We start from the raw sequence: 21,330 nt of genomic DNA, 5'->3' as shown, positions 1-21,330 counted from the left end.
AAGGAATTCTACAGCAGGAACTCAACATCCTGGCTCCCACTCAGGAGTCCTAATGTCTGTCTTGCAGCTTGTTATAAAGATTGGCAGTAACGTGATACGAAGTGCCTGGCATACTGGATACTCGATAAATAGTCCGTGTTAATCTTACTACTAGGAAGCAACAAAAATCAAAAGTCTGAACCTGCCATGAAGCAACTATAGACAGAATGGCTCCTTTTCAATCAAGAAATTAAGGTGTATGAAAACAACAAAGAACACAAAAGAACACAAGTGACAAGCCTTACAACAAGGAGGAAACCAGTAAACAGCAGGCTTACCACCCAAGAATAAATGCCAATGTGCCCATTCCGCTGGGGCAAATAAACTTACAAAGTGAGAAATGGTCCCTATCCTCCAAGAATCCACATCTACCTGACCAGAAATCACACGATTTTACCTGTCTTCTTCATTCCCGCCTTGACTCCGGGTCCTTTGAAGGCAAAACCCACAACTGTCCATTGTCACACGTGCAGGCACTCAGTAAGTCTGGTAAACAGATGAGACACTCACAGGATCTCAAACGTTTCCAAGCAGGGCTTCGCTGACTGCTTAATCCAAACTTTCCAGAAACCGAGAATCCGTGTACCTAAAACGCGCCCCAGGGGGCCGCGAGGCTCTGTGGAGTCTGAGAAGCGCTGATGTCACTGAGCCCCCAGGAACAATCTGAATGCCCCTCACAGTGCCTTGCCCAGCACCATCACGCCTGGGCACGCCTGCCACACCCGCACACGGCTCTACTAGAAAATCACTTTCTCGTGCTCAGTCAAGTATCTATTTACTCACTGTCCGACCCTGTGAATCTGAGAAGACAAAGACAATCTCGCCTCCTTCCATGCGACAGATTTTCGACTCTTCTGACAGTGGATGATTTCCCTTCTGAGTTTTCTCCAGGTTAAACATTCTTGATGAATCAAATATGAGTTATTTTTATATATATTTACTTATTTTTAGAGAGAGAGGGAGGGAGGGAGAAAGAGAGGGAGAGAAACACCTATGTACGAAAGATACATCAATCAGTTGCCTCTCGTACACCCCCACCTGGGGACCTGGCCCACAACCCAGGCATGTGCCCTGACTGGGAATCCAACCAGCAGCCTTTTGGTCTACAGGCCAGCACCCAATCCACTGAGCCACACTTAGCATTTAATTATTAAATGCTAAGCTTTTTAAGTATACAACACAGTACAACAGCATTTCAGAAAAGGGAGAAATTAAAGTACATTACAGAAACCAAAAAGATATCAGTGAAGGAGGTAGAACCTGAAGAATGAGATAGATACAGATAAAACTAGAGCTGGTATTGCATCAGAGGGGACAGGGAGACGAGACAATGATAAGGGGCATCACATGCAGGGAAGTGGGTAAGAGAGAGACAGCTATGAGTGGGGAACTTAGTAGATTCCAGAAACTATTTTAATGGATAAAAACTAAAAGCGATAATGAACAAAGGCTCAAAGGAAGTCACAACAGTTGGGAAAAGAAGAGAGCAGAGGCCCAGCACATGAAGGCAGAGACACAGTCCTGAAAAGGCCAGAGAAATCAGATACACTGGGAAGGAGAGACCCAACAGAAAGGTCACAAAAGCAAGCAGGAGAGTGAGTTTAACGTGGTGAGGTGCTGGAACCACTGTAGTTCCTCCAGGAAGTACCTAAACAATACATGAGAAGTAATCAGACCAGACAAGAAGGGCTGGAGACGGGGCAGCAGGTGTCAAGGGGGTCAGAAATGAGACTGCTACAGCCACCTAGATATAAAAGTCAAGTCTGTTCTAAGATGGTGCTGATAAAAAAACTAAGTGGAGACAGTGAAAACGAGAATCAGTGCAAAAAGAAAAAAAGGGGCAAAGCTAGGTCCCGGACCAGACCAAGGTAAAAGAAAGAAAAGAATCAGAAATGATTTCTAAGAAGAATCTGAAAATTTCAGGAAGCAGCAGACAATGCCCAGGCAGGGAGAGGCGGGACAACTGTGCCATCGGGTGTACTGAGGGCACTTGTGGATTAGTGCCTGGGTGGCTTTTTGTTGAGGAAAGCTTCCAAGTTCCCTCCCCACGCTACAAACACACATGGTAATGTGGTTTTGCTACTTTCTCCGGTACCAGCACAGGCTGTAGTTTCTGTGTCAGCACACAGGGAATATCTGGTTTTGAATCTGAAATCTGTAACCGTACCAACAAAGTTAAAATTCTTACAAAAAAAAAAAAAATGTGCTTTGATAGAGCTAGGTGAGAGAAGCTAGTCACAGAAGACCACATCTGGCATGGTCCCTTTCATGTGAAACAACCAGACTAGGCACACTTATAACAATGGAAAGATGACTAATGGTGGCCTGGGATGGGAGTGGGGAGGTGGAGAGGGGCTGGGGAGTGACCGTGAATGGGGCTGGTGTTTCTTTTTGGGTAATGAAGATGTTCTGACATTGTTTATGAAGACGGTTACACAATTCTATAAATGTACTCAAAAATATGGACTTGTACACTTCAAATGGGAGAACTGAATAGTAAGTAAACTGTAACTCAATAAACGTGCTAAAAAAAACTTAGGAGTGCATAAATAAGTACTGTGACTTCAGAAACTTAGACTATCTCCCCAATAAAAATGACTATTAGACTTCAAATAAAAACCATCAGATGATTTGGAAAATATTAAAAGATATTTTAGAAAGTCTAAGTTTAAAGTTATATTCCTTTTAGAGAGAATCAAGCTTGGAAAAGATAGCAATTTAAACATGTATATTCCTGCCCTGGCTAGTGTGGCTCACTGGATTGAGCGCCGGCCTGCAAACCAAAGGGTCACCAGTTCAATTCCCAGTCAGGGCACATGCTTGGGTTGCAGGCCAGGTCCCCAGTAGGGGGCATGAAAGAGGCACCCACACATTGATGTTTCTCTCCCTCTCTTTCTCCCTTCCTTTCCCTCTGTAAAAATAAATAAAATCTTAAAAAATAAATAAATAAAACTCTTTAAAAAATGTTTAAAATAGATAAATAAACATATATTCCTTTAAAATTATTTTTCACAACTGATCTAAATATTCTAATATGTACTACAGAAGAAAAGACAATGGCATGGGTTTGTTCTCCAACAATTACATCAGGTGGTATTACACTAGATCCCTGCGGTTCAGTTTTTTAGAAACTGAAATAAAATAATGTTAGCCAATTCCGTGAAAAGCAGATTATGGAACAACAATTACCAAGCCGAGGAGTAAATCTATTTCATGAATTTGAGATATGACCAAAACCGTAACATAGATGTCCTCATTCAGAAGATACCAGAGAATAACCCAAATAATTTCTGCCTCCACCACACCTACTGACAAATACAGTTCCTGTTACCTGACACGTCCCCTCATTAAAACCACTGCTGCCCTGTCCCACTCAACACGTAGGGTACTTACTTAGAGTTCCCAGCGACTGTCACTCATCAGCATGCATCAGGTGCTCAAAGGCACAGAAATTCAGTTCCTTGGTCACATAACCTGCCATGGGCACAGAGAGCCGATGCCCAATTGAATCTTGTAATCCCGTGATTTTCAACCTTTTCCATCTCATGGCACACATAAACTAATGACTAAATTCAACACACCGAAACATCTTTTTTGCCCATCTGAGAATCAAATAGGTATCATTTTGATTCATTCACACTGGCAGCTATTGTTGTAACAACTGTTGTCCTTTTTTATTCGACAATCTGAGGGAAAAGAGGCCAGTGCCCCCGACCAAACAGTCAGGCATTGCGTGTTTGCGTCCTGCAGCACACGGGGTGAAAATCGCTGCTGCAGACAGATGAGGAAACCAGCAGGGCGGTGAGGAAAAAGCAGCACCGTTTCTGCTCGAACCGCCTCTTGGACGAGCAGAACCCAGAACCAGCCCTGCAACTCTTGACTGAAGATGTTCCTAAAGCAACCTCTCACTGGTGGGCAGAAATCAATTACCAACACATACTACATTTTAAGGACACAACTATTTGTATTATGACCTCTAAAGAAAAACATTTAATAGATTCAAAATACCATTTGTTGAAATACAAGACTGATTCTTCCAACATTTTTACTTGTATCTTAAATTTTAATTCAGTGAGTTCAAATACATACATTTTACATATTTTGCCTGCTTATAACAAAGTTTTAAGCAATAAAGAAAATCTAGGAATATACTCGTAAAAGCAGGTATTCTGAACCAAGCAACAAAAACAGTGGTCTCCCCAGTAATTTTGACCTATGAGACCTTGCTTGTTACCTGAGCTAAGTTAAGGAAAGCCTCAAATAATAAATACTTGGAGAAAGGAAAGGGCCCTTCTGTTTTCCTACTACCCTGTCCCCCCGCCTAAATAAAATAGTGCTCGCCTGAAACTGTGTTTATGAAGGGCGAGTCTGGTGCCGCACCTGCCGTGCTCCAATGGCTGTGCACAAAATGAAGCCCGCGACACCCTGTAAGGGACCAAAGTCCTCCCAGAAGCTGCCCAGGAGTCACAGAATGCACCCAAGAAAGCTTTTCCACCCACTCAGCGAGAAAGCCAGCCTTCGGAGGGCAAGTGCCAACTGTCCACAATTCATTCTGGCCTATGAGCTACGTAGCTCAAAAGAGACCACGAAGTACCTAAGATGGTAACAGTTTACTTCCCAGAACTAACATCACCACTATAGGATATACCTTTAGAAGCTTTACCTTTTTAATCCTCATCTGATCTCAAGAATTCTGAGAAGTGCAAATACCTTCTCCATGTCACGAAGGAGAAAGCTGAAGCTCATGACGATTCGTAGACCTACCCAACTGCCAACCCGTCTTCTCCAGCTGCACAACCACCTGCATCTCACAGCCAATGTGCAAATCAGCTCTTACTTCCCCACCCAAACCTGCTCCTCCAGTCTTCCCCACTTCAATAAATGGCACCTCCATCATTCCAGTTGCTCAGGCCAAAAACTTCGGTGTTGTCCTGACTCCACGCTTCTTCACTCCATTCTCCTCACCCATCAGTGAACTACTTCAGCCCCGCTTGGGTTGAGCTCAGAATCCAGCCCTTTCTCATCACCTCCACTACTGCTATCATCACATCTCACCTACGTTATTGCTAGAACCCCCAAGTATCTTCATTTCCATGTTCACCTTTGCCTCCCCCACCCCACTTCATTCTATTCTATTCTCTACACGGCAGAGTTTTGTCCTGTAAAAATATGTCACATGAAAACCCTTGGAACCACCTAGTGGCTTCCTATCTCACTCTGTTCACTGCTGTACGTACATCCAGGATGAGGACAGGGTCTGCTATCTAGAAGGTGCTCAATGAATGTTGCTGATAAGTAATGAAAGAAAAAAAATCAGAGCCAGAACTACAACAAATCTTCCAATGTTCTTTAGCAACAACGAGACCAGATTTCCAATAGCCAACACTACACATCAGAGAAAATTTTTGTTTTACTTTGCATAACTGAATCTAATAACACATAAGCAATACTCTGTTGAATTTCTAACAACAAATTAAAATGAAAATATCATTTTATAAAGCCACAAGAACTCAGGCTGGGTTATCTGAATATCACATATTTGGCAACATGGATGACTGCCAGCGAATTATCACAGTGCTGTTATATCTTCTGTGTAACTTCTGCATTCAGTTACATGATGTCACCATATCTCAAGGCCACCACACACATAAATGACACAAGCTCTGAAAGATTCAGAACTGAGCAGCTAGAGGTGATAAGCATTTCTAAATCTCCCACGCAGACACTACACCAATCACCCGAAACAGGAATTAAGTTTCTAGGGTGTTACAAGTAACAGCGGAAAGATTCGATTCAGAACTGTCTTCTACCAAAAATACAAGGAAAGACTCTCAAAGTTGAGTTAAAGTGTTGATTGTTGTCAGATCAGACTGAAACTAATGCTAAAATTATCCAGCACTGCAGAATTTTCTCACTAAAATATCTTAGAGTTCAAAACAAAGACTCTAAATTTGTATTTCTTTAGTTCTTTCAAAAACATTTCTACTATCTGCAAAAAGCCCCAAATACCACTAAATCACACTAATATTCACAGAATTTTTAACAGCTGGCCTTTGGGGAAACTTAATTCTTCAACCCTCAACCTTCTTCCTTTGCAAATGAAAATATTACCTGGTATATAAAAAGTGCACATTGAAAATTTGTTACATGAACAAACAAATGAGCAAACGAAAGAAGACAAAAAAAGGGTATATGGCTCTTTTAAGATCAGACAATGGAAAAATCCAGAATTAGCCAAAACTAGGTTTATAGATTCTCTCGGAGCAGACGTGAAAGAAGAAACCAAGATTTAAAAACCTTATTTGGTTCCTCAGGAAAACCTTAACCACTATTCATTAAAGCCAGTTTCCTTTAGTTGTTACTTAGAAAAGCACTTGATAAAATAAATTTAGCCAAGACATATCTCCTTGGAAACCAAAAAGCAGAATTATCTAGTGTTTCTTCCTCTACACAAAGAATATTTAAAATAGGCCTATTTTCATAATAAACCATTACCACTGTTTTAGATCAGAATAAACATAAGCGGCCTTTGACTGAAAGAAAATTCTAACAGCTGACAGGGCAGAACACTGAAAAGAACCACAGTAATCCCGAGAACAGAAACAGCCTCATGAAAGCAGGAACTCTGTATCTATCCTTTTTTTAAATATATTTTATTGATTATGCTATTACAGTTGTCCCAACTTTTCCTTCTTTACCCTCCTCCACGTGGGACCTCCCATTCCCTCCAGCAATCCTCCCCTTAGTTCATGTCCATGGGTCATGTCCATGGGTCATGCATATAAGTTCTTTGGCTACTCCATTTCCTATACTTGCTCTTAACATCCCCCTGCCTCCTTTGTACCTACCAATTTGTACTTCCTAATCCCTGCACCCTTACCCCATTCTCCTGCTTCCCCCTCCCAGCTGATAACCCTCCAAATGATCTCCACATTTATGATTTGTTTCTGTTCTGCTCGTTTGCTTAGTTTGCTTTTTAGATTCAATTGCTTATAGTTGTGAATTTATTGCCATTTTAATGTTCATAGTTTTGATCTTCCCTTTTTTAAATAAGTCCCTTTAACATTTCACATAATAATGGCTTGCTGATGATGAACTCCTTTAGCTTTACCTCGTCTGGGAAGCACTTTATCTGCCCTTCCATTTAAATGAAAGCTTTGCTGGATAAGAGTTAATAATCTAGGTTGTAGGTCCTTGCTTTTCTTCACTTTGAATACTTTTTGCTAGTCCCTTCTAGCCTGCAAAATTTCTTTGAGAAATTAGCTGACAGTCTTATGGGAACTCCTTTGTAGGTAACTCTGCTTTTCTCTTGCTGCTTTTAAGATTCTCTATCTTTAACCTTTGGTATTTTAATCATGATGTGTCTTGGTGTGGTTCTCTTTGCGTCAATCTTGTTTGGGACTCTCTGTATTTCCTGGACTTACATATTTATTTCCTTCATCAAATTAGGGAAGTTTTCTTTCATTATTTTTTCAAATAAGTTTTCAATTTCTTAATCTTTCTCTTCTCCTTCCAGCATCCCTATGATGCAAATGTTGATATGTTTGAAGTTGTCCCAGAGACTCCAGGCCCTGTCCTTGTTTCTTTGGATTCTTTTTCTTCTTGCTGTTCTGATTGAATTTTTTTTTTCTTCCTTATGTTCCAAATCATTGATTTGATTCTCGGCTTCATTCCTCCACTGTTGATTCCTTGTAAATTTTTCTTTATTTCACTTAGTGTATACAACTTTCATTTCTGCCTGAGGTTTTTTTTTTAAGCTGTTGAAGTAGCCGATGAGTACCTTGAGCATCCTGATAAGCACTGTTTTGAACTCTGCATCTGAGAGATTGCTTATCTCCATTTTGTTTCATTCTTTTTCTGGAGTTTTGTTCTGGTCTTTCATTTGGGCCATATTTCTTTGTCTCCCTGTGTTTGTTTCTATGTATTAGGTAGAGTTGCTTTGACTCCCTGCCTTAGTAGTGTAGCCAATTGTAGAAAAGCACACCTGTAAGTTGGACGGGGCAGAGCCTTAGGTAATCACCAGGGCGGAGCAACCCGTGTGAACCAGGTTGATGGAGTCTCAGATATGGTGTCTCTGCTCTGTGAGGGAGGACTCAGAAAAGGGACAATGGCCACTGCCTGGGCTATGGAGTTTTGTCCAGAAGGAAGCTGTATCCCAGCACCTGCCCTGATGCCAGACACTTCAGTTTCTCCCCATATGCCACTGGTGCCCTTCAAGCTGCTGCCCTGGTCCTAGAGCCCAGAGAAAGTGAGTCTGCGTTAAGTCCTAAGTCTGCGGTGGGTCCTTTAAGAGGAGATGCCTGAGAATCCCACAGTTTATTCTGCCACCCCAACCCCCACAGGTTTTTATAGCCAGAAGTTATTGGGACTTATCTTCCTGGCACTGGAACCCTGGGCTGGGTGGTCTGCTGTGGGGCTGGGATCCCTTGCTCCCAAGGTATCCTCCCAATTTTGATCTACCACACATGGGTGTGGGACCACCAGTCACATGTCTCCACACCTCCACATCTCCACCCTTCCTACCCATCTGGATGAATGTGACTTCTTTAATTCCTTGGTTGTTGGACTTCCATTTTCTGATGATTCTGTGTGATAAGTTGTTTTGTAGCTGAGTTGTAATTTTTGCTGTGGTTGTGCAAGGAAGCGAGCTGTTTTCACCTACGCCTCCATCTTCACCAAAAGTCAGAAGTCAATAAATATTTATGGGATAAATGAGTAAGTTACTGCCTAGGGGCCTACCCATGTGAACATAAATTCATTTGGTCACTGTTAAATAACTCTCTATTATAAGCCTACTATATGTAAGGGTACTACAATTCTCCTCCGTAGAAATTCTACAAATGTCCCTGCAAGTAATATACCCAATCAAATTTATCCCCATTGTTTTATTAAGAAGGTGAGAAAGTAGGTCTTAAGTACCCTAAATTATTTATTAAAGCAGCTGCTCAATTTGCTGCTGTGGCAAATCTCTCTCCTTCGATTCGTCCTACACAACCCAAACAGGTTAATTTTCTGGTTTTTGCACATTGTACAAATTAAAACAGTGGTGTGGCTAAGTACTCTGTCTTTGTATGTGGCCCACTGATATTCAATGAACAGATATGAAAAATCAGAAACGACTAGACTGGAATAGGAGAGTCAATATAGTGTCAAGGAAAAAATACCACCAGTGACAGTGCTTATAATAACTGAGCCCAATGAAAGTCCTGACATGACTACTAGAGGCTTTCATTAAAGACTTCCCCACAGCACTGCGAGGCAGCTGACCCAGATGGTTTGGGGTATTCATCCACATGTAAGTACACAGCCAATCTTCAAGATCAGTTCAAGGCCCATCACCTTTTTGAAGCTTTCCCAAGCCACTGGACTAAATATCTGGGAAAGCACTTGTTAACTAGGAACTGCTGGCCCACAGCTCTTACTATACTGGTTGCCAACCGATAGCCTTGCATACGTCTGCCATTTAAATCATGTTACCTCACTTTTTTAAGTGTGTCTGGTTCCCTCAAAAAAATGAAAAATCATTTGAATTGTTTTTCTATTGCTGACTTCCCTATTACTTCTCTATTACTCAACCCCTACAACAGCAGAAATTAAAAGTGCCATTCATACTTCCTGATTTTGAAATATATTACAAAGCTAATGTAAAAAAACTGGATGACACTGGTGTAAAGACAAATAGACCGGCAGAACAGAACAGAGAGCCCAGAAATAAGCAATCACTCAAATGTTCAATCGGTCTTCAACAAGGATGCCAAAACTACTCAGGGGGGAAAGGACAGTCTCTTTCACAAATGGGGCTGGATATCCATGCAAAAGAATGAAGGTAAACCCTTACCTTACAGCATATGTAAAAATTCACTCAAAATGTATTAAAGATCTAAATAAGAACTAAAATTATAGAACTCCTAGAAGAAAACATAGGAGGAAAGCTTCGTGACACTGCAATGACTTCTTAGATGTGACACCAAGAGCACAGGCAAAAAAAACAAAAACAGATATATACAACTACACCAAACTTAAAAACATTCACACATCAAAGGATATCATCAAAAGAGCGAAAAGGCAAACTACAGAATGGGAGAAATATTTGCAAACCATTTATCTGTTAAGGGGGTTAATATCCAGAACATATAAAGAACTAAAACTCAACAACAAAACATCAAATAACCCAACTAGAAAACGGACAGACTTGGATAGACATTTCTGCAGGTGGCTATAAACGACCAACAGGCAAATGAAAGATGCTCAATATTACTGATCATCAGGGAAGTGCAATTCAAAACCACAATGAAATATCACCTCACAGCCATTAAGATGGCTACTATCAAAAAAAAAAAGTAAGTGCTGGCAAGGATGAGGAGTAACTCTTGTACACTGCTGGTGGGAATGTAAAATGGTGTGATCTCTATAAAAAAACAGTATGCATGTTATTTTAAAAAATCAAAAATAGAACTACCACACAATCCAGCAGTCCCACTTTTGGGTATATAACCAAAAGAACTGAAATTCAGGTCTCAAAGAGATATCAATATTTGTATACCCATCTTCACAGCAGCACCATTTGCAACAGCCAAGGGGTGGCGGCAACCCAAATACCCATCTACCGATGAATAAACAAACAAATGTGGTGTATATACAATGGAGTATTAATCAGCCTTAACGGGAAAGGAAATCCTGTCACATGCCCACATGTACGACCCTTGAAGACATTTGCTAAGTGAAATAAGCCACAAAAAGACAAATATCACATGATCCCATTTATATGAGTTATCTAAAATACTCAAATTCATTGAAACAGAAAGTAAAATGAGGTGGTTGCCAGGGATGAGCAAAGGAGAAATGGGAAGCTGCTTAATGGGTAGAGTTTCAGGTTTGTAAGATAAAAACATTCTGGAAACCTGTTTCACAGTATGAATATACTTAACACGGCTGAACTGTACACTTACAAATGGTTAAGATAGTAAGTTTTACGTGGTGGGCTTTTTTACCCCAATACAAAAAAAAGTAAGTGACAACAGGCCATTCCAACTGGACTTACGTGTCCTACCTCCACTGCAGGGGTTCAGCAGCCCGGCCCTTTCAGCTATGGACAGTCACTTCCAAATTTCTTCCAAGTTGTCCTTTGTTTCTGTTAATCAATGAACTGTACAGAGGATAGGAGGCCCTCTTCTTCACCCATCCAACATGAAGTTCACTCAATGCTCAGGCAGTTGCTTTGTGGTTTAAGCCCGCTCTTATTTACCTATTGTCAAGCACATACCCAAAAATGGTATAAAAACCATTGTGTTCTCAACTGGGTGGGAGAGAAGCCCAACAGAACCACCTACTAAGTTTCTTCAAACCACCTATTGACCTAGCATGCTCCCCCAGAGAAAAGCCTCAGTGTTCACTGCGATTCCGCCCCCCCCCCCCCCCGCGGTCTCCACCCAGCACTCACTGCTCCCCCAAACACATCCTACCCAAGCCACTGAAAACCATTATTTTTAAACATATCTTGAAAATGGCTTGCAGAACAATTCTGCTAAAAGCGATTGTTAGGGCTGAGGTTCCTGGACTTCTGTGAATCATGCAGCTGTCCAAAACCTCTTGTTTATCTACTGAAACAGTTCGGGTACGCAGTTATTATCCTTCATTTCCTACTACAAAGGATCAGCACTCAGATCCTAATTTTAAAAATAAACTAACGCTGAGACCCTTTGAAGAATCACAGGCATTTCTCAAACTGGAAAGGAGACAGGGTTAAGGGCTACATTCAGGCTCAATCGGGAAAAGCCTTCCTAACAGGTTTTCCAAGGCACATCATGAGCCAGGAGTCAAACATCACCCCAAACCTACATACGCACAGAGAAAACTCTCTCTACACATAAAATGCCAGCTACTCAGAAGCTGGATGGCAAAGTATATTGGCAGGAACTTCTGAGGTCTTCACTAGAACAGCCAGAAGGATGGATGGTTAGGGAAAAGGGAGGAGTCAAATCAACTTACACACTAACCCTCATTTCAAGGCCAAGAACATGTGTTTCTGAAGCCTTCAAAAGAAAAGTAGCGTGATTCTAACAAGTCACAACCTTATACTTCTTGCAAAAAAAACATGGAAAAATATTGCTTTCCTTTTTTTTTCCTGAGTACACACCAGTGAAACAAGCAATAAAAGTCAGCCACATGGGGTGAAAATTTTAGAACATTCTATTAATTTGTAATTACATATCTCAGAGGCGTCTCCTTATAAGTACGCTCTCTTCTTAAAGGGGTACGATAAATACCACCATTTAATTATTAGTTGTTTCTCTGCGAGCATCAAGAACTGAAAATAAACTTATAAATACAAATAGTCAATCAATCAGTTCTGGGAATTAAGACTGTTAGAGGAAATGCAAGGATCTCACAATATATCAAACTAGAATTCCTACCTAGGCAAATAATGGAGAATACGAAAAAAGTGAATTATGGAAAAATAATAGAGGAGCCAAACAAAGTAAAAGATACTGATTATAGTCAAGTCTTGATTACAGGAACATGATCACTCAGCACACAGCCTTCTGCTTTTTATTTCTCAATAGCTTTATTCTGAGAAGTTCAGAATTCATTCTAAAAGGAAACAAGATGCTAAACCACAAAAAAAAAAAAATCAATCACTATACTTGTAGCTTTGGTAAAAGGCTTTGTGGGAAACGTGGGCAGAGGAAAGAGGAATAACCAATATTCACTACTGGGTCTGTGAAATTCATTTAACCTGGGCCTGCTCTCCAGGAGGAGCAGAGGAGAAAGGAATCCAGTGGCCCCCACGGAGGGATGTCCTGTCTGCTCAAGTTGCCTCTGGGTGACCCCTGAGTTTGTACAAACGTTAACTCTTCCTCTCTAAGCTGGCATTTTTCAACAAGCATGCATTCTCCCCCTGCCTCTCCTGAATTAAAGAAAAAGGGAAATCTAACGATTATGCAATTGCCCATTTCCCACAGTTTAAAGTTAGGCATACCAGAACCCTTTGAACTTAGTGCAACATGACAAGTAACAAATTAGAAATCTAAAGGCTGAACATTCTCATCACAGATCTCTAGAGGCAAAGAGAAACTGCTTCCCCTGACTCAGTGGCACACCCACCAAACACTGCTATTTACTAAGGTCCAACCAAGGAAGCCCCTGACAGTCCCCCTGTGTAATTTTGGTGTCATCTCTCTGTATCTTCAAGAAAACATTCACGTTCCATTTGTAGCTGAACTCACCTTACTTTCCTCAAGCTCAAATAAAAGGAGAAAATGGATGTGGACCGGCCTCTATCCACAAAAGATGCACGGGATAGACTTGCCCCTTACGACCGCAAACCCTCGCCTGCTCGCGTGAGTCCACCCCTCACTCAGAGCGTCTACGTTTAAGAGAGCCAAACAAGAGTCTTACCCAGATTCTCTGACTCACTCCGAAAGAATAAATAAGCTCCATAAATAAGCGTAATTCACTTATATACAGTTAACCTGTGGACAATGCAGGGGTGAAGGGCTCCAACCACCCACCAGTGCAGTCAAAAATCTAATTATAACTCTTGACTCCCCCAAAACTGAACTACTAATAGCCCACTGTTGACCGGAAATCTTACTGATAACATAGTCGATTAACACATATTTTCTACATGTATTATATACTGTATTCTTATAATAAAGCTAGAAAAAAAATGAGTATTATTAATTATGAGACAATATATTCGTGCTATTTTTTTTACATCCATGTGTAAGTGGACCCACAGAGTTCAAACCTGTGTGGTTCAAGGATAAACGGTATATAGCTTTGAAAAACAAAGTGCCACAGAAGTGTGAGTGCATGGGCTTTGTTTTATTATGTTTTTGGTTTTGGGGGAGGGTTATTTTGGGGGGGGGTTTCTTTAAAAAAAAAAACAAAAACCCCACTTCCAATGAGGCCAATTTACTTTATACCAAAAAAAGGTAAAAGTGCAGTGGATAGAAGGTTGGATTGTCAAGTTCAAGTGATAGGGAAACATCCACATTTTAAATAGCACTGTACGGGGAACAAGACACAAAGTTCCGTGTGAGCACTGAAGGAATACCACCCCCGGAACCAGGAGAGCCCTCATTTAAAGGGCAGTCACCCAACTGGCAGGAATGTTTCTTGTCTCCTGGCTCAGATTAGCCCACTAGAAGGTAGGGTAGTGCTACATAAATCAGTCACGTTCTCAACAGGAAGTTCCTACATTTTCCTGTTTTCTGTGCAGTTATCCTTCCACCTGACTGATCCTCCCCACCCCCAACCCCTGCCCCCTGGTTACCCTTACACATAGCTGAGACAGAAGATCTAAAAGTTGCCACTGTTCCAGAGATGAGAAAGATACAACCACTTCTTTTACAAATGAAAAAGGAGTTTAAAAAGGGAAGAAAATGGCAAACTGGAATAAATTAAGTTTGGCTTCTCTAAAGAACATACAAGTACATTGTACTTTGAGTCAACAAAGATTCCTTTTTTACAAAAAGCCTACAGGCTCTGCCATGTAAATACTTCAACTAACTCATAATTTCTTTTTCCATAACTTTGTAATTTGAGTAACTCTAACTAAAGCTTAGTTACCAAACACTGTATCAATGCTGTTTTCATAGCTTTTCAATCTTTATGCGGATTTTGTTTCCTTAAGTTTTGCTGTTCTCATCTCAGACGTGTCATGGACACTGTACACTTCAGTGCGAAGGGAAAAAAAGTAGTAAACAAATTTTAACATAATAGGCTCTAAGGTAGGGGAAGTAAAACAGGAAACAGGGGTACAGTTAACTCAGAAAACCTGCCTTCCATGAATTACCCGATCACTGGCTAGTTTTATAACCTTCAACAAATCACTTCAACTTTCTGGTTGTCAGTTTACCCATCGGTAAAATGGAGAAGGAAGATGGGCCAAATGATTTTTGCTCAAAACCCCGTCTAGCTCCCAACAATCTATGAATCTGTTCATCAGGAAGTAAGCAAACACAACTGCAGGTAAGCCTTTATGGTTTACCAAGTCACACAATTTTTGCAGCAAAGCTGTGAGGCAAGTATTGTGCCCATCTCTGCAAAAAAAGCTTTTCAGAAAGACAGTTCAGAAAAAGGTTCAATTATTTTTTTAAGATTGTCATAGCTGGAAAATTCAAGCCCAGACCTTTGAGAACAAATACTTCAGTATTTCATTATTTCAGAACTATTTTACAAAAATCATTTTTTAATTATTTCAAAAATTAATTTAAATAAGTTAAAATTCAAAAATAATTGCCTGCTACGCAAAACCTTTATTGGGCATCAAGGTATCAAAACACCAAACCAGGAAAGATTACTACAAATGGCCCCACTGCAAAGAAGTTCCTTGAGGCCAGGAACACACTTTAACCAAGAGCATGACTTCCAGAGAGCCGCACTCACTAAACGCTGTTTGACTCACCACAAATCTCCAAAGGTTAGGGATACAGTGAAATGACTGGGGGGCGGAGGAGCATCTGAATTTGAGATATGAACTTGTGTGATGTGAGTCAAAAGAAGAAAGAAGTTTAAAGTTAAAAGAATCTCAATATACAATTTCAGTGAGGTGATTTGGAATTATTACCAAGTGTTCAAGTCAACTGTGCCATGGAATTCTATAATCAAGTCACTACTAACACTGCCTGATGCTTCGGATCTAAGTTTCTTGCACTACAGTTGCAATTTTACACTCAATGAGCAGTTCCAGCAACTGCAGAGAAGCTAACAGCAACACCTACTGACTGTCTTGAGCCACTTGCCAAACTCGTTCTCTCAAGTCAACTAAGAGAAGTCTAATGATACAGTCAACTTCTACAGTCCTTCCCGTAAGCATAATGAGATAAAATACTGTCACACACGTGAAACCTTTCATCCCCCCAAATCTCTCGTTTTGCCCCTTAACCATTTATGTGCAAATCATCACCCAAGTCGTTTTAGATGCACTGTTAATTGCTAATGCTTTAGTATCAATAATTTATCCTATGGGAAAAATGCTTTAACATTAATATTCTTGTTAATAACTGATGTCATCTAATAGAGCATCAGTGACCATAAACTGCTTTATGTAAACCTTTTATTTGAAACTACTGCTGTTACCACTGTTCTATATTAGTCCCATCGGCTTTTTGTTCCATCTTCGTAAAAGTGGCTTAATTGCAGCTTTCGAAAGGTGAAAAAGTAAAAAGTGAAAGTCATCCAATCAAGATTATATAAAATAAAAAATACTACTACAGAGAATTGATTCCATAGGACTTAATCTTGTACTCTTCCAAAAGATTAAGTCAGAGAACCTTCGCCTAGGACGAAGAGCCCATTATGAGAAAACAAGAGAAAGTTGACACTTAATTCCCACAGAGTAGTAGTATAAAAACAATTGCTTTAAGAGTCTGAGTCAGAGTTTCAACATGAAAGGTTTGCTTTATAGAGGAAACTGCAACCCCAGTTCATCCAGATAGACCTGGAACCTGATGAAAGTCCACACCTTTACTCTGAAATTCGCATCGCATCACTGGCTCCAGTTTAGAAATAGAATCGTTTAGCACGTAGTAACAGTTTAGAAATAGAATCGTTTGTCAGATAGTAACAATTTCAGGGACTGATGCCTTCCGTCATGAAAAATAAATATCAGGTAAATGTCGTCTAGGAGCTATCAGTCCCCAAAGGCTTCCCTTCAAAACGAATACCAACGGCTCAGTTAAACATTTTCCCTGAAAGATAGCCATTTCCCTCGTCTACGTGTTTTCCAAATGGTGAACCCAATGAAATTTCAACCTGCCCAACACGGTTACTTGTCCTCCTAGAAATGCCGTGGAGCGATAAAAAGCCACGCAAATTTCTTTACGGCCAGGAGGGAAGTTGGAAACAGATGGGGCGAGGGAGGAAAAGTTCTTTTTGCAGTACCCTCACGCCTCCCCAGCCCTCTCGCGGCGTACTCGCAGCAGGTTAGAGCATCCCGAAATTTCACTCCCCGCCCAAACCCCCAGAAGAGAAATTAACCACCCACAGCACCGAGCTCCTCTTCCCCCAATCTCACGATTGAACCTCTCGGCCTGGCCCCTCTAGCTCAGCCTGCAAAGCGCTCACCCAGGTGAATGAAAGGGAAGGGTCGCCCGGTGGAGACCAGAGCAGCGGAGTGGGCACAGTTACTCCAACCCGGGCGCCGACCTCCCAGCCTCTCCCGCAAGCGCTAGTCGGATAGTTGTGCAGATTCGGGTTCCAAGGTGCGCGCGCGCACAGCCCAGACTCGCCCCCGCCCGGCTGAGCTATCAGCGCGCCACCAAATCGGAAATAAAACTTTGACCGGCCTCCCGGTGTCCCGCTCCGGGTCCTGAACCCGAATCCCGGCTACAAATGGAGTGGGGGCTGTCAAGAGTCCTGCGTCCCAGCTCCCCTGCCCGGACCCGGGGCGCGGGAGCCACTTACCGCTGGGCCTGGCCTCCCCGTGCCGCCGCGCGTCCCGGGCGGGTCCGCCGCGCGCTCTCCCTGGGGAGAAAGAGAAACCGTGTACACCGTCGGCGCGCGCTCCTTCGCCGCCTCCTCTGCAGAGAACCGCAGGCAGCGAGGCCGGGCTGGGGCGGGCGTCGAGCTGAGAGCGACCCGGGGAAGGCGGGGGCGAATCAGTCAAACTCCCAAGCCGGGCTCCGAAGGGGACCCCGAGTGCAGATTGGAGAGCAGCCGGCGGGGAGCACGTCCCTGGCGAAGTAGGGGGCGGAGGTGCCCCGTCCCCAGGCATCAACTATTGTCTGGGCATTCGGGTCCCCGCTCGCGCCGCCGTGGATACTCAGCGCCCCCCATCCTGCCCCCACCCGCAGGAGAAAGAGCTGAGGGGGCGGCCGGCGCGGGAAGCGAGTGCGCGGCGTTTGGGGATCAGGGGTCCGGAGCTCCGAGGTGGGCGCCTAGCAGAGGGGAGATGCGTGCCTAGTGGGGGAGGGGGACAGGTAACTGCTGACGGGGGCAGGAAGGCCAGGGAAGATCGGCGGGGGGAGGAGACGGGGAGGGAGCCACGAAGGCAGGAGAGGATAGAGTGGCCGGGGTGGGGGGCGGGGGCGGCCGCTGAAGCCCAGACCTGGCCCTCCCCAGGGACCTTTCTCCCGGGGACTCAGCGCCGCACTGACTTTCGCTCACTCGCTCACGCACGCACTGAACTCGTTCACAAAGTTGCCGGCGGTGGCGGCGCTGCACTCGCCCTTCCCGTCCCTCCCCCCACCTCCCCTCCCCTCCCCTCCCCGCCCCACTCCGTCCCCTCCTTCACAACCCCCTCCCCAGGTCTCGGGTGAGATCACTGCCCGGCTGCTCGTGCGGTGCGCGCAAATCTCGCGAGAGAAGTGGCGGCTCGGCGCGCCGACGGGGGAAGTAGGAGTTGGAGGAAGGTGGAGGACCGCGGAAACTCCTAGTTGCTATGACGACGATAAAGCCCTGGATTCCTGTCTCCTGCAGGGAGCAGAGGCTGCAAACGTGGTTGCAGCTCTCAACCTGCCCCCTCCCTTACCCGACGCCCTAAAGTGGGGGAAAGCGAGGGCTAGAAGCGGGAGGAGGATTTTTAGACTTACTCAGAGAAGACATCTGTAGAAGACCAGCGTCCGGAGAGCTGGCTAAATCTGGCAAATGAGGCTAATTGTTTTTAAGAGTTTCTGGGGCAGATTTCTGCCAAAGAAGTCTGTGCATATCTGTACCCTTAAATTTCTACCATATATATTTTCTTTCAATGTTTCAACCACCCCTTAATATCATCCTTCAACCCCCACGCACTCCATACCCTCTCTCCCCTCCCCCTCTCTTCCCTCCCCACCCATCACCCCGTGTGCAAAGTCTCGCCACCACCACCATCAGACTGGGCTCCTTGAGGATCTGCCTGATTCATCTTGGTATTCTCAGGGTTTCCACAGGCTTGGTACATAGTAGATATTTACTTAATGTGTGTGTGGCGAGGGGGGTGAGCGATAACCTGTATGAGTCCGGAAACTTTTCTTTCGCCCTACTCTGGAAAAATACTTCAGCTTAGAATATAAGTTTTTGCTCCACAGTTGTGTTTTTGGCTCTACTAAACTAACCTCTCAATTCCGTTCCCACAGAATGTGTCTGTTTTTAATAGTTATAATCCCTCCTTTCTCCATCTTTGTTTCATAAAAATCTTAATCAGCACAGGTGGGGGGGGCATTTTATTTTAATCATTGAGCTTCTTCATATGCCTTCTTACCTACTCCAAAATGCTGTTAAGGATGAACAAGAAATCTTTTCACCCCTAATTTTTTTCTTTTAATTTTAGAAACTTTTCTTTGGGGGTTTTATATACCCACTACCTAAATAAAATAGATGCTGTAAATAGAAGTTAAATTTAAACTTTAGATTTCAAAATGGATGAGTGAAAATTGATTCCATGGTATATGAATTATATTATCAATTTTAGAAATCGATTCCATCCCTATTTACATCAATATGGGGAAACCATTATTTAACTCAATCCCATTGAATTATAAACCTAAAAAATTACATGACTCTTTTAGGTTACATACAAGCTTAAATGCTAGGCGGATGAAAGTTTTTATATTGGAAACCTGTGATACAGTGATAAAAAGCACTAGACAAAGTCAGGAAACTAGCGTTTGAGTTTTTTTCTGTCACTAATAATTGAGTCTCTGTGAGAAGTTATTTAATCTTTCTGATTCTTCATCTGTAAAATGAAGGTAGCCCAGATACTAGGGCATTACAGCTTTAAAATTCTGTAGCTCTTAGACATAGGAAAAGTTCCAATAAATAACAGATATTTTCTTTTTACATCAAACAATAAAAACAACATGAGTGTTTCATTTTATAGAGGTCAGTTTCACAAAGCTTAGCTACATGTTGACAAGTTGATTTTAAAGTTCTCTTGTCTCAAGTATAAAAACAATAAAAATATTGACCATGTTACGGTAATTTCAAAGGAAACCCATTGTTGCTGGTTTGCTTTTACACTAACTCAAAACACATTTCTTATTATTTAATAAGTATGCTAACTCAAACCAAAGATCCAAACTAAATACTTCCACACCCCCACCAAAATAGCTTTAAGAAGGAAGGAGGGAGGGAAGGAAGGGAAGGATGAAGCCAAAGAAGAAAGGAAAGAAAGGAGGGAGGAAAGGAAGGAAGAAATTAAGGAAGGCCTTAAATTCACAGACTGTTTTTTTCTTTAATTGATTGATTTTAGAGGGGGGGAGAGACAGAGAGAGAACTGATTTATATTGTTCCACTTACTGATGCATTCATTGGTTGATTCTTGTATGTGCCCTAACAGGAGATGAAACAGCAACCTTGAGGTATTCTAACCTCAGTTGGTTAGAGCGTCATCCAGATTCGCTCTAACCAACTGAGCTAGCTGGCCAGGGCCACAGACTGGTGTTTTTACTATAAAATTTTTGGAGCATCACTGTCAAGCTGTTGATGAGTTTTAAAGAACCATCTTTCATAGCATAGCACACAATCAGTTGCTCATTTGCTCTGGCTCAACTTTTAGCATAGTTTTGCCCTTTAAAGGATGGCTGCCAATCTGTATTCACCAGACAGTACAATTTCAGGGCCACCTGTTTTATGACTTCCAGATAGCCATTTGATGCATGTGAAATACTTGACCCAAGTGCTAGCCAAATCTATTCACTTTATTCAGTGTTTCTGATGGGTCTCAAGAAATGGGTATGGGCCTCAACTTACAAAGATAACTTCCCTAACCTTCAGGCGTCGTAAACTAGTAGCAACTGTTCCAGAGAAAAACTGTTCTTTCAAGGGCTACTGTTTATCCCTCAATAGTGGCAGAATTTTCACCAATGTTTTTGAGGGAAATAAAAGGCAAGCAATATCCACCAAAGTTAAGGTTCCAGCTTCTGCACATTCTCTGGGTCAGAGACTCCTTCAATATCCTCCATGACCAGCCAGACGGTTCAAAATAGCAGACAAGGGGTGGCAGGAAAAGGAAATGAAGAAAAGAGAGTTTGCCAAGCACAGATTAGATCTCAGCCCACTTCCTGTCTGCTCCTTTTCTAGGCTCCTCTTATCTCTGCACAACCCCTCCCCCACAACCTAAGGGCTGTGTAACCTTTCTTAGCGATAAGGTGAGCATCCAGTCTTTTATACCATCTCACTCCCTCTTTGCTCCCTTCTTAGTTTGTTAAAGTGTGGTTGAATGCATTACCCTCTGGTTATTCACTCTTACTCAACAACACTCCCTAGCATATTGAATATGGGAAGAATTTTGACATGGAAGCCTACCAAGCAAGGAAAATTGATATATTTTTTAAATAACATAAACATTGATTCACATCTGCATGT

The 21,330-nt window shown here is 42.4% G+C and overlaps 1 protein-coding gene across 26 annotated transcripts in view; it reads right to left on the bottom strand.

The window, feature by feature from the left end:
• SIPA1L1 (signal induced proliferation associated 1 like 1) overlaps positions 1-18,231 on the bottom strand; it is a 323,108-nt gene extending 304,877 nt beyond the window's left edge. For 15 of the 26 annotated variants that reach the window (XM_071222024.1, XM_071222026.1, XM_071222025.1 and 12 more), the window contains exons 1-2: positions 18,095-18,231; positions 17,452-17,511 (exon numbers count right to left, since the gene is read on the bottom strand). The gene's annotated coding sequence lies outside the window, so the exon portion shown is untranslated. Of the gene's footprint in view, positions 1-11,080; positions 11,285-17,112; positions 17,252-17,451; positions 18,066-18,094 lie in introns of those variants that run through there. The other 11 variants (XM_071222033.1, XM_071222028.1, XM_071222039.1 and 8 more) reach the window with 7 other exon arrangements.
• Positions 18,232-21,330: the final 3,099 nt, after the last annotated feature.

The sequence above is a fragment of the Desmodus rotundus genome, chromosome 7, assembly GCF_022682495.2.
Source record: "Desmodus rotundus isolate HL8 chromosome 7, HLdesRot8A.1, whole genome shotgun sequence".
Classification (NCBI taxonomy): Eukaryota; Metazoa; Chordata; class Mammalia; order Chiroptera; family Phyllostomidae; genus Desmodus; species Desmodus rotundus.
Note: the sequence above shows the minus strand (reverse complement) of the source record. Positions and strands in the feature narration are given on the sequence as shown.